We start from the raw sequence: 25,865 nt of genomic DNA, 5'->3' as shown, positions 1-25,865 counted from the left end.
GGGAAGAGAGGGGAGGGGGGAGGAGAAATGCGACACGGCGGGAAGGGGCAGGCAGGATGACTCAGGGGAGGGGGCGGAGCGGGGCAGAGCGGCATGTGGGTGTGAAGAAGCCGGGCCTTTGAAGTGAAGCTAAGCTTCACTTCAAAGGTGTCGGAGGAATGCGGGCGGCTGTGCACGCGCTTTTAAGCTCAATGCACATGCGCATTGAGCTTAAAAGTCACGGGCACTGCAAGGAATCGCCACGATTCCTTGCAAGTTAGATAAAGAGTCGATGAGCCCCTATAGTCTCGCTTGCTCGATGCGCATGCGCATCGACAGGCGAGACCTAAAAACCGGCTCAAATTAAGCACTGACCGCAGGTTAAGAACCACAGTCATAGAAGATATGGTTGCGAGTGTGGACCACAGCAATCATGTTGTGGGCAGATTTTAAGTTTTTTGTTGGAACCTATATCCCTCTGATTCATTCTTAGTTTTACAGTGAGAGAGACTCCTGTATACACCATGTTTACTTCATCAACATTGTTACAGAGAGATGTCTTACGTCTTCTACTTGTTCATTTTTAATTTAAGGAATCATGTCCTATGAGAAATTCCCAACCATATATGTGTGTGCCATGAAATAAACTGACCAAAATCTAGAATTGTCTGGTATCTAGTATTGCCATCGAGCAACTGTATCTATCTTTGTTCCTAATCTTTTGTTCTAGGTGAAATTACTATTGGCTGATTCTTTTACATTTGCCTTTCTGGTTGATATGGAGTGCTGAGTTAAATCATATTAGTGCATACACTCCACTGTATCATTCAGTCCCATCCTTTCAAATGAAAGAATGCATCCTTGAGCTCCATGGAAGAGATGATTTTTCAAATGTTGTTTCTCCATTCTATTTTGTAATTTCTCAGTTACCGTCCAGTGTATATCAATGGCTGCATATTGTTTCTCCCAGACACCTGTGACTACTTTTAATGTTGGCTTCTCACATCTGATATTTGGCGCCAGATTTAATAACGTTTCATGCAATTCAGCACAGCAAAGGAACTAGCTGCACTGCTTTGCATGAAACAGACAGAGCAAAAATGCACCATATCTACTAAGATATGGTGCACTTTGCTCCTTCAATACATTGGCGTACTGAATGCTTCCTAGCACGAATGAAGGCACCCTGGGCCTGAACTACGAATACAATTGTATTTGTGAAGGAAAAAACACCTTCCTGCGCAAAAACAATCCTTAAAGGCTGGTTCCCCTTCCTGATGTGCTGCAGAATATAGAACACATCGAAAGAGGAAATAACGAGGAGAAATAAAGCTATTTCTCCTTGTTACACCTTTCCGTGGTAGGCCTACCATTTTGGTGCAATCCTAGGTTTCTGCTTTTAGTAAATCTGGATTGTGTCAAATTCCATGGGTGGATGCACAAGAATGCCTATGCTCTATTCATAGAACACCTACCACAAAACAATGTAATACAACACAGTGCGCTTAAATTTCTTTACAAAGTCATGCAAGGTGTCACAAATTGAACCTTGCATGACTTTGTAAATCCCATTTAAGGACTTGTGTTGCCTTTCAATGACTCGTGTCATGCAAGAACAACACAAGTCCTTGTTAAATATGCCCCTTGACTTATTTTCAAATAGTTTGGTTTTGATTTCCTTTGTTGTCATCCCCGGTTGTATGACAGAGGCACGCATGGCTAAATGACATGCGCCTCTACCATGCAGCCTGAACCATTAATGCATCGTAACCACGCATTCCTTTACCATGCATGCCTTTACCATGCATTTTGTTGTTAAGGCATGAATGGGAAGCGGGTATGCGTGGTTAAGGTTGGCTACTACTCCGACCTCCGCCCCATGCCCAAAGCCCTAAAATTTGAATCCATTGCCTCGCCCCCCACCCTTAAAGCTACCACTTCCCCACTCCCTGCCATGAGCCTAAAACCATGCCTCTTACCAAACACTACCATGCCTCCCTGCCCTAAAAACTACAATTCAAACCCCCTACTTCGCCTCCCACCTGCCCTGAGGCCTAAACCTGCCCTGCCCTGCCCTTAAAAGTACTCCTTCTCCTCCCCCTGCCTTCAGGCCTAAAACCATGCCTCTTACTAAATACTACCCCGCCCGCCCCCCATCCCTAGAAGTAACTCGACTCCTCCCCCGCCCTGAGCCTAAAAAACCACCACCTTCCAAAACTACCCCAATTACTTCCACTGCCCTGAGGCCTAAAACCCTAAACTATCCCGATACCCCCGCCCTGAGCTACAAAACCACCCCTACCCCTAAAAACGCCCCCTCAAACTCAACACTTACAATTGCCCTGATCCCCTCCACTGGCCTGAGCCCTAAAAACCTTCCTCCTTTCCAAAAGTACATCCACCACCATGCCCTAACCTCTAAAAGTGACCTCCCCCCTAAAAAATACCCCCAAACCCGGCCCCAGCCCCACTCACCTGTTTTGCCTCCAGAGCTTCATGTTACAATGCTTCCCCGTCCATCCTGAACACTAGAGAGCTACCTTAAGCATGCATGTGCGTGGTTAAGGCAGATGCGTTGTTCAGGCAAGCCTGGTTACGTTTGCTGTGATATGGAATGCGTGTCTCTGACTGCTTTGTTATGAGCATTCCCCATCATCCCCTCATATTTCAGGTTATGAGAACAGGACATTCTGTGAATGTGTTGTACGTGCACAAACGGTGCATCAGCTACTAAGGAAATGTCCTGAAATTATTGGGGAACGACCTAAGGGCCTAATGGAAAATGAGATTTAGCTCTGGTCAAATTTCTGGTGTGGACAGCCTCATCCCAAATATTTCTTCTTCTTTTAAAAGAAAATAAAGGTTTTTGAAAGTTTAAAGGTGCCTTGAGTAAAGTGTGTTCTTTTGAGTATATTATTAACCATAGTACAGTTTATTTGTATGTTGGAAACCCTATTGCTTGGCTATATAAAGATGGGAGGAAGTTCCATGATGTTCTTTATTGTTTATCTCTCTCCCCAGTTTTTGTTTTTGTGGCAACGTTGTATTGAACCATTAATTAGCCATCTTCTCTTTTGCACTGAAGGGTAGCCATTATGTTTAGCTTTCTTGTGATTTCGATATTAAGACCTTTGAAGAGGAGATTAATCGACACTACATGGAATCTGTCTGGATGGACCTTTCTAAGTTACTATAGCTGCGTTGGTTTACCCATGTGAGGAGATTCCAACTTTTGTATGATTTATATCAGATCTTCTAGTGAGTGTGATTTCACAGCCCCCCAAAAAATGTATGTTGTTAAAGGTCAGCTCCATGTTGATCTGGATCACAATAAAAGAAGTTCCGTAGGTGTTAGAAAGTGGGTTATTGGTTGAGGGGGTGAAACACTACTCAAGCAGGAACCACAATCCTTGTCAGGGTGAAGTCACAACCAAACCTTAAATTAACATTTGCTTGACCCTTGGGTAGCTTGGCACAGAGCATTCAGGCTTAACTCAGAGGCAATGTGTAAAGTATTTCTGCAATGCTTCAAACAGTAACATGGTGAAAAACACACCACACAAAGGATCCCACACCAGATTACAAACATAGAGTACATTTTAATAAATAAAATAAGGCTAAAATGACAAAAATCCAATCAGTAGAACTGGAAAGATGCAATTTTGAAGATTTAAGTCAAAATAGCTAAAAAAAAGTGTCAACTGGGAATATCTGGTTACGCCGGGCTGGGACAAAGTCACAAGTTCAAGCCAACCGTGATGGGGTGTGGGCTGGCTACAGGGATTCAGTTAGGCCTATGAATCAAGAGAACCAGAAATCCTGTTTGGAGAGATTTGTGAGGTTCCCTGATGAGGATGCGTCGCTCAGCTGAGGCAATGAGTCAGTTCTGAGGAGCTGCAAAGCTGCGATGCGAGGTCCTGCATTGTTGTTCGAAGAGACCTTCGATGAGGGAAGCTTGCACTGGAAAGTCCTGCATGGAGGATGCACTACGCAGCAGCTAGCTCCGCAAATACTGCAGAGCTAGCAAAGCAAATTCCTGCGTCATCGTCAAGGTTGCCGTCGACTAGAGGCTTGCGAAGAGATGGCCTCCATCAGAGATGTGCCCGTTCCGATGCAGTCTGCAAGCTCGATGAGGGGTCCTTGCGCTGGAAGAATCAATGCAGCAGAGGCGATGCATTGGTTCTGCCCGGGTGTTGCTCCACTTTGCAGGGATGATGCATCAGTTCTGCTGGATCCACAGATGGGCTGGCAGAACACCTTCTGACCCACTTCCAAGAGTCCAGGACTGCGGGGGCACCACTTAGAGGGTAGTACTCACAGTTGCAGAGTCCAAGTGCTAGGATTCAAAAGACTAGCCCTTAGAGTCACTGTGGTGGTCCCGGACTCAAGTTACAAGTCCAGTCCTACTTACCCAGGAAAGTGGCCAGCAGGCAGCAGGTCAGCACAGCAAGCAGGAGTCCTTCAGGCTAGCAGTCCAAAAGAGTGGCATGCCTTATAGCAGCACAGCGCTTCTTCTTTCTAGCAGAATCTTCCACAGGGTCAGAAGTGTACTGAAGAGTTGGTGACTGAGGTCCAATATGTATAGCTGGTGCCTCCTTTGACGATTCTAGAGTTTTTCCTTTAGAGCGTACAGGTGCCCTGCCTCCTTTGCCCTGGCTTCAGACTAACTATAAGTGGTATGCAATTGTCTGTGTTAAGGCAAGATAAAGCCTATTCCAGTGTAAGTGGGCCTATGCCTAACTCCGATCGTGCCAGTGATGGTCCATCCAGGCACACCTAAGCTCTCTATTGTGTGTGGCTGTCTAGAAAGAATATACAAAGACCAACTGCCCACTACACCTAGTCATGTTACCCAGTGACAAGCTACAGGCACTAAATGGCTAAGGCAGGAAAATGTCAACTTTCTAAAAGTGGCATTTTCTAAATTGTAACTCAAAATCCAACTTTACAATAAAAGAGTATTTTCCATTACAATTCCAAAGACGTCAAATGTGAACTGCTTACCTGTTCCCATTTGGAAGTTACTAGTGCCAGTGTTATCCTATGGGAGAAGTAGGCTTTGCAATAGTGAAAAACAAAAGTAAGAATCTTTCACTATCAGGATATTTAAAACTTATAAGTACATGCCCTACCTTTTAAATAAATTAAACCCTGCCCTTTGTGCTGTTAAGTGCCTACCCTTGGTGTAACTTATATGTATTTAAAAGGATGATTTAGGCCTGGCAAATGTATTATTTGGTTGTTTAACACTACCCAAACAGACTGGAATGGCAGGCCTAAAACATGTTTAAAGGACTACTTAAGCAGGTGGCACTATCAGTATTGCAAGCCAACTAGCAGCATTTATTTTACATGCCCTGAGCACTTATAGTATCACTTTACTAGGCACTTATAAGTAAATGAAATGCCAGTTTGGTGTGAGTTAATTCTACCATGTTTAGAGAAGAGACCACAAGCACTTTAACACTAGTCAGTAGTGGTAAGGTGCACAGAGTCCAACAAAAACAAGATCAGAAAAATAAGGAGGAGTAAGGCAAACAATTAGCGGGAAGACCACCCTAAAGCTAGGCATGTGCAATATCAATACATGCCAGAATCTCAGCAATATTAGACCCATCTTTCACCCTGAGGTAAGCGCCCACTGATCAGAGTGAACTATACCAACCATTATCTGTTCATTGTGGATGCCAATACCATCAGAAAGATTTTAGCTCCACAATTAACCAGAATGCATTAGGCGTTACGAGGCAAGAGGCGCAGGGTCCTTGTCTCTCTTAGGAAAAATACTAATAATAGGCACTTGCATTTTGCAGGGCCAACCTGGAGCCCTAGATAGAATTGAAAGCCACCTCCAATAAAGGCAAAGAATGCCCTAAAAAAGTTTATACAATTCTGATGATAAGGCACCTGGACCTGCAGCCTTCACCTGCCTCTTAATCCCAACTACCTCATGAACCTCTATCAGTGTGAGCTCAATCGATGGTCAATCCTCAATTAAGTATTTGTCCCCTTATATACCGACTAGTGTTGAATTGTTAAAATGTCTTAAAAATATCCTATTTTCTAGATAGAGTCTGCCTTCCTACCTGCTGTCTTTTAATCAGATTATGGCCATTCATTGCTCTTGCCTGAATGGTAAGCACACAGCATAGAATTCTGTGGATTCTTACTGCTTCATTCCAGTATCACTTTGGCATAGTCTGCAGCACTAAGCCCCCGTAGAAATACATGGAACCTTGAACCTATGTTGTTCCTTGCTCCTGTACTATTAGCGGTACAAAAGGGGGTGGTGATGGACGGAGCATCTGAACCAATCAAACACTCACAACCAGTCAAAAGATCTGGGTTTGATCCATCACCGTTCTTTAGCCCACTCTGCCACCCCAGTTCAGACATGGCTATATGCAAATCAGTCTGACCCTGTGCCTCATGGGAACAGTCCAGCCCGAACTGCCAAGCCATGCCTTCCCTGGACCGGAAACAAGCTTCAGAGGACCGGTTTCTGGCATTACAGCCGTCTTCAGCCGGGCTTGCTTGAATCCAGTGGCAAAGTGAGCAAGGGATTCATGTCTGAGCATACCCTGCCACACTTATGGCGGCCAAAGCGGTACAAAAGGGGGTGGTGATGGACGAGCATCTGAACCAATCAAACACTCACACCCAGTCAAAAGATCTGGGTTTGATCCATCACCGTTCTTTAGCCCACTCTGCCACACCAGTTAAGACATGGCTATATGCAAATCAGTCTGACCCTGTGCCTCATGGGAACAGTCCAGCCCGAACTGCCAAGCCATGCCTTCCCTGGACCGGAAACAAGCTTCCGAGGACCGGTTTCTGGCATTACAGCCGTCTTCAGCCCGGCTTGCTTGAATCCAGTGGCAAAGTGAGCAAGGGACTCACATCTGAGCATACCCTGCCACACTTATGGCGGCCAAAGCGGTACAAAAGGGGGTGGTGATGGACGGAGCATTTGAACCAATCAAACACTCACACCCAGTCAAAAGATCTGGGTTTGATCCATCACCGTTCTTTAGCCCACTCTGCCACCCCAGTTCAGACATGGCTATATGCAAATCAGTCTGACCCTGTGCCTCATCGGAACAGTCCAGCCCGAACTGCCAAGCCATGCCTTCCCTGGACCGGAAACAAGCTCCCGAGGACCGGTTTCTGGCATTACAGCCATCTTCAGCCCGGCTTGCTTGAATCCAGTGGCAAAGTGAGAAAGGGACTCACGTCTGAGCATACCCTGCCACACTTGTGGCAGCCAAAGCGGTACAAAAGGGGGTGGTGATGGACAGAGCATCTGAACCAATCAAACACTCACACCCAGTCAAAAGATCTGGGTTTGATCCATCACCGTTCTTTAGCCCACTCTGCCACCCCAGTTCAGACAGGGCTATATGCAAATCAGTCTGACCCTGTGCCTCATGGGAACAGTCCAGCCCGATCTGGTAAGCCATGCCTTCCCTGGATCGGAAACAAGCTTCCGAGGACCGGTTTCTGGCATTACAGCCGTCTTCAGCCCGGCTTGCTTGAATCCAGTGGCAAAGTGAGCAAGGGATTCATGTCTGAGCATACCCTGCCACACTTATGACGGCCAAAGCGGTACAAAAAGGGGGTGGTGATGGACGGAGCATCTGAACCAATCAAACACTCACACCCAGTCAAAAGATCTGGGTTTGATCCATCACCGTTCTTTAGCCCACTCTGCCACACCAGTTCAGACATGGCTATAAGCAAATCAGTCCGACCCTGTGCCTCATGGGAACAGTCCAGGCCGAACTGCCAAGCCATGCCTTCTATGGACCGGAAACAAGCTTCCAAGGACCGGTTTCTGGCATTAGAGCCGTCTTCAGCCCGGCTTGCTTGAATCCAGTGGCAAAGTGAGCAAGGGACTCACGTCTGAGCATACCCTGCCACACTTATGGCGGCCAAAGCGGTACAAAAGGGGTGGTGATGGACGGAGCATCTGAACCAATCAAACACTCTCACCCAGTCAAAAGATCTGGGTTTGATCCATCACCGTTCTTTAGCCCACTCTGCCACCCCAGTTTAGACATGTCTATATGCAAATCAGTCTGACCCTGTGCCTCATGGGAACAGTCCAGCCCGAACTGCCAAGCCGTGCCTTCCGTGGACCGGAAACAAGCTTCCGAGGACCGGTTTCTGGCATTACAGCCGTCTTCAGCCCGGCTTGCTTGAATACAGTGGCAAAGTGAGCAAGGGACTCACGTCTGAGCATACCCTGCCACACTTATGGCAGCCAAAGCGGTACAAAATGGGGTGGTGATGGACGGAGCATCTGAACCAATCAAACACTCACACCCAGTCAAACGATCTGGGTTTGATCCATCACCGTTCTTCAGCCCACTCTGCCACCCCAGTTAAGACATGGCTATATGCAAATCAGTCTGACCCTGTGCCTCATGGGAACAGTGCAGCCCGAACTGCCAAGCCATGCCCTCCCTGGACCGGAAACAAGCTCCCGAGGACCGGTTTCTGGCATTACAGCCGTCTTCAGCCTGGCTTGCTTGAATCCAGTGGCAAAGTGAGCAAGGGACTCACGTCTGAGCATACCCTGCCACACTTATGGTGGCCAAAGCGGTACAAAAGGGGGTGGTGATGGACGGAGCATCTGAACCAATCAAACACTCACACCTAGTCAAAAGATCTGGGTTTGATCCATCACCGTTCTTTAGCCCACTCTGCCACCCCAGTTCAGACATGGCTATATGCAAATCAGTCTGACCCTGTGCCTCATGGGAACAGTCCAGCCCGAACTGCCAAGCCATGCCTTCCCTGGACCGGAAACAAGCTTCCGAGGACCGGTTTCTGGCATTACAGCCGTCTTCAGCCCGGCTTGCTTGAATCCAGTGGCAAAGTGAGCAAGGGACTCACATCTGAGCATACCCTGCCACACTTATGGCGGCCAAAGCGGTACAAAAGGGGGTGGTGATGGACGGAGCATTTGAACCAATCAAACACTCACACCCAGTCAAAAGATCTGGGTTTGATCCATCACCGTTCTTTAGCCCACTCTGCCACCCCAGTTCAGACATGGCTATATGCAAATCAGTCTGACCCTGTGCCTCATCGGAACAGTCCAGCCCGAACTGCCAAGCCATGCCTTCCCTGGACCGGAAACAAGCTTCCGAGGTCCGGTTTCTGGCATTACAGCCATCTTCAGCCCGGCTTGCTTGAATCCAGTGGCAAAGTGAGAAAGGGACTCACGTCTGAGCATACCCTGCCACACTTGTGGCAGCCAAAGCGGTACAAAAGGGGGTGGTGATGGACGGAGCATCTGAACCAATCAAACACTCACACCCAGTCAAAAGATCTGGGTTTGATCCATCACCGTTCTTTAGCCCACTCTGCCACCCCAGTTCAGACAGGGCTATATGCAAATCAGTCTGACCCTGTGCCTCATGGGAACAGTCCAGCCCGATCTGGTAAGCCATGCCTTCCCTGGATCGGAAACAAGCTTCCGAGGACCGGTTTCTGGCATTACAGCCGTCTTCAGCCCGGCTTGCTTGAATCCAGTGGCAAAGTGAGCAAGGGATTCATGTCTGAGCATACCCTGCCACACTTATGACGGCCAAAGCGGTACAAAAAGGGGGTGGTGATGGACGGAGCATCTGAACCAATCAAACACTCACACCCAGTCAAAAGATCTGGGTTTGATCCATCACCGTTCTTTAGCCCACTCTGCCACACCAGTTCAGACATGGCTATATGCAAATCAGTCCGACCCTGTGCCTCATGGGAACAGTCCAGGCCGAACTGCCAAGCCATGCCTTCTATGGACCGGAAACAAGCTTCCAAGGACCGGTTTCTGGCATTAGAGCCGTCTTCAGCCCGGCTTGCTTGAATCCAGTGGCAAAGTGAGCAAGGGACTCACGTCTGAGCATACCCTGCCACACTTATGGCGGCCAAAGCGGTACAAAAGGGGTGGTGATGGACGGAGCATCTGAACCAATCAAACACTCTCACCCAGTCAAAAGATCTGGGTTTGATCCATCACCGTTCTTTAGCCCACTCTGCCACCCCAGTTTAGACATGTCTATATGCAAATCAGTCTGACCCTGTGCCTCATGGGAACAGTCCAGCCCGAACTGCCAAGCCGTGCCTTCCGTGGACCGGAAACAAGCTTCCGAGGACCGGTTTCTGGCATTACAGCCGTCTTCAGCCCGGCTTGCTTGAATCCAGTGGCAAAGTGAGCAAGGGACTCACGTCTGAGCATACCCTGCCACACTTATGGCAGCCAAAGCGGTACAAAATGGGGTGGTGATGGACGGAGCATCTGAACCAATCAAACACTCACACCCAGTCAAACGATCTGGGTTTGATCCATCACCGTTCTTCAGCCCACTCTGCCACCCCAGTTAAGACATGGCTATATTCAAATCAGTCTGACCCTGTGCCTCATGGGAACAGTGCAGCCCGAACTGCCAAGCCATGCCCTCCCTGGACCGGAAACAAGCTCCCGAGGACCGGTTTCTGGCATTACAGCCGTCTTCAGCCCGGCTTGCTTGAATCCAGTGGCAAAGTGAGCAAGGGACTCACGTCTGAGCATACCCTGCCACACTTATGGTGGCCAAAGCGGTACAAAAGGGGGTGGTGATGGACGGAGCATCTGAACCAATCAAACACTCACACCTAGTCAAAAGATCTGGGTTTGATCCATCACCGTTCTTTAGCCCACTCTGCCACCCCAGTTCAGACATGGCTATATGCAAATCAGTCTGACCCTGTGCCTCATGGGAACAGTCCAGCCCGAACTGCCAAGCCATGCCTTCCCTGGACCGGAAACAAGCTTCCGAGGACCGGTTTCTGGCATTACAGTTGTCTTCAGCCCGGCTTGCTTGAATCCAGTGGCAAAGTGAGCAAGAGACTCACGTCTGAGCATACCCTGCCACAATTATGGCAGCCAAAGCGGTACAAAAGGGGGTGGTGATGGACGGAGCATTTAAATCAATCAAACACTCACACCCAGTCAAAAGATCTGGGTTTGATCCATCACTGTTCTTTAGCCCACTCTGCCACCCCAGTTCAGACATGGCTATATGCAAATCAGTCTGACCCTGTGCCTCATGGGAACAGTCCATCCCGAACTGCCAAGCCATGCCTTCCCTGGACCGGAAACAAGCTTCCGAGGACCGGTTTCTGGCATTACAGCCGTCTTCAGCCCGGCTTGCTTGAATCCAGTGGCAAAGTGAGCAAGGGATTCATGTCTGAGCATACCCTGCCACACTTATGGCGGCCAAAGCGGTACAAAAGGGGGTGGTGATGGACGAGCATCTGAACCAATCAAACACTCACAATCAGTCAAAAGATCTGGGTTTGATCCATCACCGTTCTTTAGCCCACTCTGCCACACCAGTTAAGACATGGCTATATGCAAATCAGTCTGACCCTGTGCCTCATGGGAACAGTCAAGCCCGAACTGCCAAGCCATGCCTTCCCTGGACCGGAAACAAGCTTCCGAGGACCGGTTTCTGGCATTACAGCCGTCTTCAGCCCGGCTTGCTTGAATCCAGTGGCAAAGTGAGCAAGGGACTCACATCTGAGCATACCCTGCCACACTTATGGCGGCCAAAGCGGTACAAAAGGGGGTGGTGATGGACGGAGCATTTGAACCAATCAAACACTCACACCCAGTCAAAAGATCTGGGTTTGATCCATCACCGTTCTTTAGCCCACTCTGCCACCCCAGTTCAGACATGGCTATATGCAAATCAGTCTGACCCTGTGCCTCATCGGAACAGTCCAGCCCGAACTGCCAAGCCATGCCTTCCCTGGACCGGAAACAAGCTTCCGAGGACCGGTTTCTGGCATTACAGCCATCTTCAGCCCGGCTTGCTTGAATCCAGTGGCAAAGTGAGAAAGGGACTCACGTCTGAGCATACCCTGCCACACTTGTGGCAGCCAAAGCGGTACAAAAGGGGGTGGTGATGGACGGAGCATCTGAACCAATCAAACACTCACACCCAGTCAAAAGATCTGGGTTTGATCCATCACCGTTCTTTAGCCCACTCTGCCACCCCAGTTCAGACAGGGCTATATGCAAATCAGTCTGACCCTGTGCCTCATGGGAACAGTACAGCCCGATCTGGTAAGCCATGCCTTCCCTGGATCGGAAACAAGCTTCCGAGGACCGGTTTCTGGCATTACAGCCGTCTTCAGCCCGGCTTGCTTGAATCCAGTGGCAAAGTGAGCAAGGGATTCATGTCTGAGCATACCCTGCCACACTTATGACGGCCAAAGCGGTACAAAAAGGGGGTGGTGATGGACGGAGCATCTGAACCAATCAAACACTCACACCCAGTCAAAAGATCTGGGTTTGATCCATCACCGTTCTTTAGCCCACTCTGCCACACCAGTTCAGACATGGCTATATGCAAATCAGTCCGACCCTGTGCCTCATGGGAACAGTCCAGGCCGAACTGCCAAGCCATGCCTTCTATGGACCGGAAACAAGCTTCCAAGGACCGGTTTCTGGCATTACAGCCGTATTCAGCCCGGCTTGCTTGAATCCAGTGGCAAAGTGAGCAAGGGACTCACGTCTGAGCATACCCTGCCACACTTATGGCGGCCAAAGCGGTACAAAAGGGGTGGTGATGGACGGAGCATCTGAACCAATCAAACACTCTCACCCAGTCAAAAGATCTGGGTTTGATCCATCACCGTTCTTTAGCCCACTCTGCCACCCCAGTTTAGACATGTCTATATGCAAATCAGTCTGACCCTGTGCCTCATGGGAACAGTCCAGCCCGAACTGCCAAGCCGTGCCTTCCGTGGACCGGAAACAAGCTTCCGAGGACCGGTTTCTGGCATTACAGCCGTCTTCAGCCCGGCTTGCTTGAATCCAGTGGCAAAGTGAGCAAGGGACTCACGTCTGAGCATACCCTGCCACACTTATGGCAGCCAAAGCGGTACAAAATGGGGTGGTGATGGACGGAGCATCTGAACCAATCAAACACTCACACCCAGTCAAACGATCTGGGTTTGATCCATCACCGTTCTTCAGCCCACTCTGCCACCCCAGTTCAGACATGGCTATATGCAAATCAGTCTGACCCTGTGCCTCATGGGAACAGTGCAGCTCGAACTGCCAAGCCATGCCCTCCCTGGACCGGAAACAAGCTCCCGAGGACCGGTTTCTGGCATTACAGCCGTCTTCAGCCCGGCTTGCTTGAATCCAGTGGCAAAGTGAGCAAGGGACTCACGTCTGAGCATACCCTGCCACACTTATGGCGGCCAAAGCGGTACAAAAGGGGGTGGTGATGGACAGAGCATCTGAACCAATCAAACACTCACACCTAGTCAAAAGATCTGGGTTTGATCCATCACCGTTCTTTAGCCCACTCTGCCACCCCAGTTCAGACATAGCTATATGCAAATCAGTCTGACCCTGTGCCTCATGGGAACAGTCCAGCCCGAACTGCCAAGCCATGCCTTCCCTGGACCGGAAACAAGCTTCCGAGGACCGGTTTCTGGCATTACAGTTGTCTTCAGCCCGGCTTGCTTGAATCCAGTGGCAAAGTGAGCAAGAGACTCACGTCTGAGCATACCCTGCCACAATTATGGCAGCCAAAGCGGTACAAAAGGGGGTGGTGATGGACGGAGCATTTAAATCAATCAAACACTCACACCCAGTCAAAAGATCTGGGTTTGATCCATCACTGTTCTTTAGCCCACTCTGCCACCCCAGTTCAGACATGGCTATATGCAAATCAGTCTGACCCTGTGCCTCATGGGAACAGTCCATCCCGAACTGCCAAGCCATGCCTTCCCTGGACCGGAAACAAGCTTCCGAGGACCGGTTTCTGGCATTACAGCCGTCTTCAGCCCGGCTTGCTTGAATCCAGTGGCAAAGTGAGCAAGGGACTCACGTCTGAGCATACCCTGCCACACTTATGGCGGCCAAAGCGGTACAAAAGGGGGTGGTGATGGACGGAGCATCTGAACCAATCAAACACTCACACCCAGTCAAAAGATCTGGGTTTGATCCATCACCGTTCTTTAGCCCACTCTGCCACCCCAGTTCAGACATGGCTATATGCAAATCAGTCTGACCCTGTCCCTCATGGGAATAGTCCAGCCTGAACTGCCAAGCCATGCCTTCCCTGGACCGGAAACAAGCTTCTGAGGACCGGTTTCTGGCATTACAGCCGTCTTCAGCCCGGCTTGCTTGAATCCAGTGGCAAAGTGAGCAAGGGACTCACGTCTGAGCATACCCTGCCACACTTATGGCGGCCAAAGCGGTACAAAAGGGGTGGTGATGGACGGAGCATCCGAACCAATCAAACACTCACACCCAGTCAAAAGATCTGGGTTTGATCCATCACCGTTCTTTAGCCCACTCTGCCACCCCAGTTCAGACATGGCTATTGGCAAATCAGTCTGACCCTGTGCCTCATGGGAACAGTCCAGCCCGAACTGCCAAGCCATGCCTTCCCGGGACCGGAAACAAGCTTCCGAGGACCGGTTTCTGGCATTACAGCCGTCTTCAGCCGGGCTTGCTTGAATCCAGTGGCAAAGTGAGCAAGGGACTCACGACTGAGCATACCCTGCCACACTTATGGCCGCCAAAGCGGTACAAAAGGGGGTGGTGATGGACGGAGCATCTGAACCAATCAAACACTCACACCCAGTCAAAAGATCTGGGTTTGATCCATCACCGTTCTTTAGTCCACTCTGCCACCCCAGTTCAGACATGGCTATATGCAAATCAGTCTGACCCTGTGCCTCATGGGAACAGTCCAGCCCGAACTGCCAAGCCATGCCTTCCCTGGACCGGAAACAAGCTTCCGAGGACCGGTTTCTGGCATTACAGCCGTCTTCAGCCCGGCTTGCTTGAATCCAGTGGCAAAGTGAGCAAGGGATTCATGTCTGAGCATACCCTGCCACACTTATGGCGGCCAAAGCGGTACAAAAGGGGGTAGTGATGGACGAGCATCTGAACCAATCAAACACTCACAACCAGTCAAAAGATCTGGGTTTGATCCATCACCGTTCTTTAGCCCACTCTGCCACACCAGTTCAGACATGGCTATATGCAAAACAGTCTGACCCTGTGCCTCATGGGAACAGTCCAGCCCGAACTGCCAAGCCATGCCTTCCCTGGACCGGAAACAAGCTTCCGAGGACCGGTTTCTGGCATTACAGCCGTCTTCAGCCCGGCTTGCTTGAATCCAGTGGCAAAGTGAGCAAGGGACTCACGTCTGAGCATACCCTGCCACACTTATGGCGGCCAAAGCGGTACAAAAGGGGGTGGTGATGGACGGAGCATCTGAACCAATCAAACACTCACACCTAGTCAAAAGATCTGGGTTTGATCCATCACCGTTCTTTAGCCCACTCTGCCACCCCAGTTCAGACATGGCTATATGCAAATCAGTCTGACCCTGTGCCTCATGGGAACAGTCCAGCCCGAACTGCCAAGCCATGCCTTCCCTGGACCGGAAACAAGCTTCCGAGGACCGGTTTCTGGCATTACAGCCCTCTTCAGCCCGGCTTGCTTGAATCCAGTGGCAAAGTGAGCAAGGGACTCACGTCTGAGCATACCCTGCCACACTTATGGCAGCCAAAGCGGTACAAAAGGGGGTGGTGATGGACGGAAAAAATGAACCAATCAAACACTCACACCCAGTCAAAAGATCTGGGTTTGATCCATCACCGTTCTTTAGCCCACTCTGCCACCCCAGTTCAGACATGGCTATATGCAAATCAGTCTGACCCTGTCCCTCATGGGAATAGTCCAGCCTGAACTGCCAAGCCATGCCTTCCCTGGACCGGAAACAAGCTTCTGAGGATCGGTTTCTGGCATTACAGCCGTCTTCAGCCCGGCTTGCTTGAATCCAGTGGCAAAGTGAGCAAGGGACTCACGTCTGAGCATACCCTGCCACACTTATGGCGGCCAAAGCGGTACAAAAGGGGGTGGTGATGGACGGAGCATCTGAACCAATCAAACACTCACACCCAGTCAAAAGATCTGGGTTTGATCCATCACCGTTCTTTAGCCCACTCTGCCACCCCAGTTCAGACATGGCTATATGCAAATCAGTCTGACCCTGTGCCTCATGGGAACAGTCCATCCCGAACTGCAAAGCCATGCCTTCCCTAGACCGGAAACAAGCTTCAGAGGACCGGTTTCTGGCATTACAGCCGTCTTCAGCCTGGCTTGCTTGAATCCAGTGGCAAAGTGAGCAAGGGACTCACGTCTGCGCATACCCTGCCACACTTATGGCGGCCAAAGCGGTACAAAAGGGGGTGGTGATGGACGGAGCATCTGAACCAATCAAACACTCACACCAAGTCAAAAGATCTGGGTTTGATCCATCACCGTTCTTTAGCCCACTCTGCCACCCCAGTTCAGACATGGCTATATGCAAATCAGTCTGACCCTGTCCCTCATGGGAACAGTCCAGCCTGAACTGCCAAGCCATGCCTTCCCTGGACCGGAAACAAGCTTCTGAGGACCGGTTTCTGGCATTACAGCCGTCTTCAGCCCGGCTTGCTTGAATCCAGTGGCAAAGTGAGCAAGGGACTCACGTCTGAGCATACCCTGCCACACTTATGGCGGCCAAAGCGGTACAAAAAGGGGTGGTGATGGACGGATCATCCCAACCAATCAAACACTCACACCCAGTCAAAAGATCTGGGTTTGATCCATCACCGTTCTTTAGCCCACTCTGCCACCCCAGTTCAGACATGGCTATATGCAAATCAGTCTGACCCTGTGCCTCATGGGAACAGTCCAGCCCAAACTGCCAAGCCATGCCATCCCTGGACCGGAAACAAGCTTCCGAGGACCGGTTTCTGGCATTACAGTTGTCTTCAGCCCGGCTTGCTTGAATCCAGTGGCAAAGTGAGCAAGAGACTCACGTCTGAGCATACCCTGCCACAATTATGGCAGCCAAAGCGGTACAAAAGGGGGTGGTGATGGACGGAGCATTTAAATCAATCAAACACTCACACCCAGTCAAAAGATCTGGGTTTGATCCATCACTGTTCTTTAGCCCACTCTGCCACCCCAGTTCAGACATGGCTATATGCAAATCAGTCTGACCCTGTGCCTCATGGGAACAGTCCATCCCGAACTGCCAAGCCATGCCTTCCCTGGACCGGAAACAAGCTTCCGAGGACCGGTTTCTGGCATTACAGCCGTCTTCAGCCCGGCTTGCTTGAATCCAGTGGCAAAGTGAGCAAGGGACTCACGTCTGAGCATACCCTGCCACACTTATGGCGGCCAAAGCGGTACAAAAGGGGGTGGTGATGGACGGAGCATCTGAACCAATCAAACACTCACACCCAGTCAAAAGATCTGGGTTTGATCCATCACCGTTCTTTAGCCCACTCTGCCACCCCAGTTCAGACATGGCTATATGCAAATCAGTCTGACCCTGTCCCTCATGGGAACAGTCCAGCCTGAACTGCCAAGCCATGCCTTCCCTGGACCGGAAACAAGCTTCTGAGGACCGGTTTCTGGCATTACAGCCGTCTTCAGCCCGGCTTGCTTGAATCCAGTGGCAAAGTGAGCAAGGGACTCACGTCTGAGCATACCCTGCCACACTTATGGCGGCCAAAGCGGTACAAAAGGGGTGGTGATGGACGGAGCATCCGAACCAATCAAACACTCACACCCAGTCAAAAGATCTGGGTTTGATCCATCACCGTTCTTTAGCCCACTCTGCCACCCCAGTTCAGACATGGCTATATGCAAATCAGTCTGACCCTGTGCCTCATGGGAACAGTCCAGCCCAAACTGCCAAGCCATGCCTTCCCTGGACCGGAAACAAGCTTCCGAGGACCGGTTTCTGGCATTACAGCCGTCTTCAGCCCGGCTTGCTTGAATCCAGTGGCAAAGTGAGCAAGGGACTCACGACTGAGCATACCCTGCCACACTTATGGCCGCCAAAGCGGTACAAAAGGGGGTGGTGATGGACGGAGCATCTGAACCAATCAAACACTCACACCCAGTCAAAAGATCTGGGTTTGATCCATCACCGTTCTTTAGTCCACTCTGCCACCCCAGTTCAGACATGGCTATATGCAAATCAGTCTGACCCTGTGCCTCATGGGAACAGTCCAGCCCGAACTGCCAAGCCATGCCTTCCCTGGACCGGAAACAAGCTTCCGAGGACCGGTTTCTGGCATTACAGCCGTCTTCAGCCCGGCTTGCTTGAATCCAGTGGCAAAGTGAGCAAGGGATTCATGTCTGAGCATACCCTGCCACACTTATGGCGGCCAAAGCGGTACAAAAGGGGGTAGTGATGGACGAGCATCTGAACCAATCAAACACTCACAACCAGTCAAAACATCTGGGTTTGATCCATCACCGTTCTTTAGCCCACTCTGCCACACCAGTTCAGACATGGCTATATGCAAATCAGTCTGACCCTGTGCCTCATGGGAACAGTCCAGCCCGAACTGCCAAGCCATGCCTTCCCTGGAACGGAAACAAGCTTCCGAGGACCGGTTTCTGGCATTACAGCCGTCTTCAGCCCGGCTTGCTTGAATCCAGTGGCAAAGTGAGCAAGGGATTCATGTCTGAGCATACCCTGCCACACTTATGGCGGCCAAAGCGGTACAAAAGGGGGTGGTGATGGACGAGCATCTGAACCAATCAAACACTCACACCCAGTCAAAAGATCTGGGTTTGATCCATCACCGTTCTTTAGCCCACTCTGCCACACCAGTTCAGACATGGCTATATGCAAATCAGTCTGACCCTGTGCCTCATGGGAACAGTCCAGCCCGAACTGCCAAGCCATGCCTTCCCTGGACCGGAAACAAGCTTCCGAGGACCGGTTTCTGGCATTACAGCCGTCTTCAGCCCGGCTTGCTTGAATCCAGTGGCAAAGTGAGCAAGGGACTTACGTCTGAGCATACCCTGCCACACTTATGGCGGCCAAAGCGGTACAAAAGGGGGTGGTGATGGACGGAGCATCTGAACCAATCAAACACTCACACCTAGTCAAAAGATCTGGGTTTGATCCATCACCGTTCTTTAGCCCACTCTGCCACCCCAGTTCAGACAGGGCTATATGCAAATCAGTCTGACCCTGTGCCTCACGGGAACAGTCCAGCCCGTACTGGTAAGCCATGCCTTCCCTGGATCGGAAACAAGCTTCCGAGGACCGGTTTCTGGCATTACAGCCGTCTTCAGATGAAGAAAGAAGGGGGTTCCCCAGTGGGATTTAATGATGGGGGCAGGCAACAGGGGGAAAAAACACTTAAAATAGAACATGAAAGAGCAACCCTGCCCATATGATATGATCGTCCCCGAGGGGATCCAGCAAATTTTTATAGGGTGATTTATCTAGGAGCCAATATTGCACAACACACAAGTCAGTTCAGTCTAGATATACTCAGAGATGATATTTTATTTTTAAACATGAAGTTATTTATTCTTTATCTTGGAGTTTTTTTTGTATCAAATGGTGTAAACAGAATTTACATTCTTTAGATCCACATTATATATACAATATACAGTACAAATGATAGAAAAGGATAAAAATAGACAGTGATGGGCCTACACCTGTATCAAATTCTACCCAGTAACATACCACATAACATTCATTCTCTAACATTCACTCATTCCAATTCAATCACTATAGTGTTCTTTCATTCCACTTGTATTCACTAATATGGGCCCAGTGCTTGCAACATAAAGATGTTTAAATTTGTTGCATAGATCAGGGTATTGTTCCAGGGGAGGACGACTTGAAGGGATCCTGATGAATATGGAATATTATGTCGTCTTCCTGGAAGCGCAAGCCGACGCGCGTTTCGGTGATTGGCCAGGGGGGCCACACCTTCTTCAGGGCTCGGGGTGGTTAACTAGGAGGGGGACAGGCCTGAAATCTAGGGATAAAAACAATGTCTTAGATCTTCATTCAGAATACAGGTTCAAAACATACATATATACATTTTCTATTTATTTTACGAATACCAATAACATTAAAACATGTCCTTTTTACTTTGTTTTTACCCAAACATTATTTCTAGATGGATAGATCTATGGTTAAATTCCTGTGACTGTGCAAAACTGGACTACCTATGAGCACTCCTTGGAAAAGACTTCCCGTTCGGTGAGGTCTACTAAAGGCAACTTGATAGCCTTATCTAGGCAAACCATTGGATACATATCATAATTTTTCATATATTATGACTATTTACACTTCCCTCATACATACACACATTTATTAAAAGGCGCGTAGATTCAGTTTACCTAATAGGGGATATCATGTGACATTCTTATTCCCATTATTATGGCGGTCAGACAATTCATTTTTGATGCCCAGTTAAACACAGCTTAATTGGCCCTATCTAATATTAAGTTTTACTGCTGGCGTAGTACTTACATAGTGTTGGTAACAATATGTTTGATTGTTCACTAGATTCACAAGGGACTTCACTTTCTACACCGGACGCCAGCTAGAGATAAGTAAACATGACACGTTGAGCTTTCACATGCTGTCTATACTATGGTAAGGTTTAGCTGCTAGTGACGGGAGGATACTATTTAGGGGTCAGTATTAAGTGTAACAGATGGATAACAAGATCATTAAATGCCGATAATAATGCATAAATGGGTAGCAGGTTACCAGGGTTTGTTTAAAGCATTACCTCTATGTTAGTGGAGAGGGGGAACTAGGGCTTCCGTATTAATCTCATGTGAGCGTATGACTGGTTTCTGCATGGAGGCTCCATGGTCTTATTAGAATATTCATCGAAGTTAGGGTAGGTCTGTGAATACAACATCCTATGGATTCAACATCCTATACTGGCAAATGGTTATTTCACAACACGGAGGCTGCTTACCCAGAAAGATTTCAGGTTGTTTTTCCGGGGCGGAAAAAGGGAGGTGACTTTAGGGTTTTCACAAATGGTGTTCACTTCCGCGAATAGGAGTTTCTAGCGGATGAAAAAGAGACCGTTTTTAATAAGAGTGGCCATTTATTCTTGATATAAGATGATTTAACCTAGACTTCTGTGGCCCAGGTAGATGAAACAGCCCCCAGCTGGGTAGTGGATCGCTTACCGGAGCGCGATAGAAAGCTGCTCCCCTTCTGCGAAGTTCAAAATTAGCGGTACCATAGGTCCATGCCGATGTTATCGATAGAGGTTCCTGTCAAAGAACAGGAAAACTAATTTTACACACGGTTTTAGTAGGTGGCATTGGCTCTCACTAAGCGCTAAAATATGTGCACGCAGAGGTAGGGATCCTTACCAAGAATTTCGGATAATTCCTCCTTTCATGGGGTGACGTCGGCTCCAATCCGACCGTCCAACCGTGGTAGAGGGCAGGTACCTTACTCAGTCTCAGGCATATCACATTTAAATAGGATGCCGGTATGATCGATAGAGGTTCCTGTCATAGAGGTTCCTGCCAAAGAACAGGAAAACTAATTTTACACACGGTTTTAGCAGGTGGCATTGGCTCTCACTAAGCGCTAAAATACGTGCCCTCAGAGGTAGGGATCCTTACCAAGAATTTCGGATAATTCCTCCTTTCATGGGGTTCCGTCGGCTCCAATCCGACCGACCAACCGTGGTAGGGGGCAGGTACCTTACTCAGTCTCAGGCATATCACATTTAAATAGGATGGCAGTTCCGATAATTATGATCAGCTGTGTTCTGGCTGTCGACATAGAGGACAGACACGTATAATGCAGTAGACGGATGGACGCCATCTTGGAACGGGGAATCACGTTATCGTGGAAATAAACAAATTACTTCCATTTACTGTTTTAAAGGTTTTTTGTTATTGATATTGTTCCCCAGGGAAGAGTTCTACCCCTTTCCTTCAAAAAAACACAATTCTTTCTTTATGCATATACATATATATGAAGTGTCTTGATACTAGCAAGAAAATATATATATATAAATTGTCATGGTACTAGCCTGACGTTTATTGGAACGCCTATGAGATATACTATTTTGTTATTTATTTTCAAAAAAGGGGGGAATTTTTTTACCGCATGGTGGTCCAAGTGAATATAATTACAAGAGCCCCGAGTAGAGGGGGTATAAATCGTGGAGTGGCTGGAAATCCAATCTTGTATGATGTGCATGGTTGAGTCTCGTCCAGGGGGTACAAGTCTCATTATGTATTCACTCAGTGAATCCCATAGAGATAGTTTTCCCCTTTGTTTCACAGCTCATTTTCTGGGGATCACTTTATAAGAATGCCTGGTGCCAAGGGCAATCTTCGTTCAATCCCTCCGTCACAGCATTCAAAAAAAGATCCAAAAGACCTCTCGTTTTTTCCGGAGGCCAACAGGGTCACTTCCTGGTGTGGCCTTTATTTTTTCCAGAATGAACCAGCGCAGTTCAGATTCATTAAGATCTTTTTCCAACCAATGTGCTACAATGGGGGCTGCGGTTTTCTTATTCCTGATGTTAGACTTGTGCTCCCCTATTCGTACCCGACATTCTCTGCCTGTTTCCCCAACATAGGGGAGGTTACAAGGACAGAGTATCAGGTAAATGATGTTGCTGGTGCGGCAGTTGGTCATGGTGGCATTGCGCCGTACGGACACAGTACGAGTCTTGGTATTGACATTTTCACCCACAATGGCTTGTGGGCAAGCATGGCATGTCCCACATTATATTGTATATATAATGTGGATCTAAAGAATGTAAATTATGTTTACACCATTTGATACAAAAAAAACTCCAAGATAAAGAATAAATAACTTCATGTTTAAAAAAAATATATCATCTCTGAGTATATCTAGACTGAACTGACTTGTGTGTTGTGCAATATTGGCTCCTAGATAAATCACCCTATAAAAATTTGCTGGATCCCCTCGGGGACGATCATATCATATGGGCAGGGTTGCTCGTTCATGTTCTATTTGAAGAATTACAGCCGTCTTCAGCCCGGCTTGCTTGAATCCAGTAGCAAAGTGAGCAAGGGATTCATGTCTGAGCATACCCTGCCACACTTATGACGGCCAAAGCGGTACAAAAAGGGGGTGGTGATGGACGGAGCATCTGAACCAATCAAACACTCACACCCAGTCAAAAGATCTGGGTTTGATCCATCACCGTTCTTTAGCCCACTCTGCCACCCCAGTTCAGACATGGCTATATGCAAATCAGTCTGACCCTGTGCCTCATGGGAACAGTCCAGCCCGAACTGCCAAGCCATGCCTTCCCTGGACCGGAAACAAGCTTCCGAGGACCGGTTTCTGGCATTACAGCCGTCTTCAGCCCGGCTTGCTTGAATCCAGTGGAAAAGTGAGCAAGGGACTCACGACTGAGCATACCCTGCCACACTTATGGCGGCCAAAGCGGTACAAAAGGGGGTGGTGATGGACGGAGCATCTGAACCAATCAAACACTCACACCCAGTCAAAAGATCTGGGTTTGATCCATCACCGTTCTTTAGTCCACTCTGCCACCCCAGTTCAGACATGGCTATATGCAAATCAGTCTGACCCTGTGCCTCATGGGAACAGTCCAGCCCGAACTGCCAAGCCATGCCTTCCCTGGACCAGAAACAAGCTTCCGAGGACCGGTTTCTGGCATTACAGCCGTCTTCAGCCCAGCTTGCTTGAATCCAGTGGCAAAGTGAGCAAGGGACTCACGTCTGAGCATACCCTGCCACACTTATGGCAGCCAAAGCGGTACAAAAGGGGGTGGTGATGGACGGAAAAAATGAACCAATCAAACACTCACACCCAGTCAAAAGATCTGGGTTTGATCCATCACCGTTCTTTAGCCCACTCTGCCACCCCAGTTCAGACATGGCTATATGCAAATCAGTCTGACCCTGTGCCTCATGGGAACAGTCCAGCCCGAACTGCCAAGCCATGCCTTCCCTGGACCGGAAACAAGCTTCCGAGGACCGGTTTCTGGCATTACAGCCCTCTTCAGCCCGGCTTGCTTGAATCCAGTGGCAAAGTGAGCAAGGGACTCACGTCTGAGCATACCCTGCCACACTTATGGCAGCCAAAGCGGTACAAAAGGGGGTGGTGATGGACGGAAAAAATGAACCAATCAAACACTCACACCCAGTCAAAAGATCTGGGTTTGATCCATCACCGTTCTTTAGCCCACTCTGCCACCCCAGTTCAGACATGGCTATATGCAAATCAGTCTGACCCTGTCCCTCATGGGAACAGTCCAGCCTGAACTGCCAAGCCATGCCTTCCCTGGACCGGAAACAAGCTTCTGAGGACCGGTTTCTGGCATTACAGCCGTCTTCAGCCCGGCTTGCTTGAATCCAGTGGCAAAGTGAGCAAGGGACTCACGTCTGAGCATACCCTGCCACACTTATGGCGGCCAAAGCGGTACAAAAGGGGGTGGTGATGGACGGAGCATCTGAACCAATCAAACACTCACACCCAGTCAAAAGATCTGGGTTTGATCCATCACCGTTCTTTAGCCCACTCTGCCACCCCAGTTCAGACGTGGCTATATGCAAATCAGTCTGACCCTGTGCCTCATGGGAACAGTCCATCCAGTCCATAGAAACCGCCAAAAACTCCAGCAAACAGTTATATCACATTGCCAAAACTCTTGCTGGCAATGCCCCGGATCTTAACCCACCTCCATCGCAAACACTATGTGACGCTTTATCGGAATTCTTTTTTGCAAAAGTTAACGACATTTATCAAGTATTCAACTCCGATCAGGTTAGTAGTAGCGCTACTACCCCCATGATCACTCCCAGAACCACCATGACCTGCTTTAGTCCCCTCACCACTGATCAAATCAAGGGCATAGTAACAACGATCAAAGCTGGATCCGCCATGGATCCCTGCCCATCCTCCGTACTTGCCAAGGTATCAGATATAGTAATCCCAATCATTACCATGGTCTGCAATACAATCCTGGCGTCCGGATCTTATCCTGACTCACTAAAATACACCCTGATTAAGCCTCTCCTCAAGAAGCCTGGTCTGGACAAAGGAGAACTGAAAAACTATCGCCCTATAGCTAACCTCCCTTTTCTAGCTAAGGTCATAGAAAAGGCTATGAACCAGCAGCTATCAGCCTACTTAGAAAACAACAACCTGCTAGATGATACACAGTTCGGTTTCCGCAAACACCATGGAACGGAAACCGCTCTCATCAAAGCAGCTGACGACATAAGAGTCATCCGTGACCAAGGAGGAACTGCTTTGCTAATTCTCCTTGACTTGTCAGCTGCTTTCGACACGGTTGACCACAAGATCTTGGTCGACCGTGTCGAGAGGATGGGCATTACGTTCACGGCCAGGGATCTACTGGCTTCTTTCCTGGCCAACAGAACTCAGGCGGTCACAGTGGGCCCTTTCCAGTCGGCTGACTTGTCGTTGCCGTGTGGGGTTCCTCAAGGCTCATCCCTAAGTCCGACACTATTTAATATATATGTGTCGGACCTTGCCAGTGTCATCAAAGCACATGGGATGGGCCTAACCTCATACGCTGACGACACTCAGTTGGTGCTGGCGATAAAGGGCGACGGACAAAGGGTGGCAGAAAGATTCCAAAGTGGGATGATTGCTATCGGCGAGTGGATGGCAAAGAATTGCCTAAAGCTCAACTCCAATAAAACTGAGGTGGTCATCTTTGGTAATCTCTCTCCAGCGTGGTCGGCTACTTGGTGGCCATCGACCTTGGGCACACCTCCCAGTCCCACGGTCAAAGTCAGAAACTTAGGGGTTACTTTCGATGACCAGCTTAACTTTATGGCCCATGCAAACAAGGTGGCAGCTAACGCCCATTTTAAGCTAAGGATGGTAAGAAAAATTACACCCTACCTACCAGACTCCGCAGCAAAAACTCTAGTCACCTCCTTAGTGCTTACTTCCCTAGATTACTGCAACGGTCTGATGCTCAATGCTCAGAGCAGAGTTACCAAAAAACTACAGACCGTGCAGAAT

Source organism: Lissotriton helveticus, chromosome 1_2 (genome assembly GCF_964261635.1).
Source record: "Lissotriton helveticus chromosome 1_2, aLisHel1.1, whole genome shotgun sequence".
Lineage (NCBI taxonomy): Eukaryota > Metazoa > Chordata > Amphibia > Caudata > Salamandridae > Lissotriton > Lissotriton helveticus.
This window is presented reverse-complemented; position numbering follows the sequence as displayed.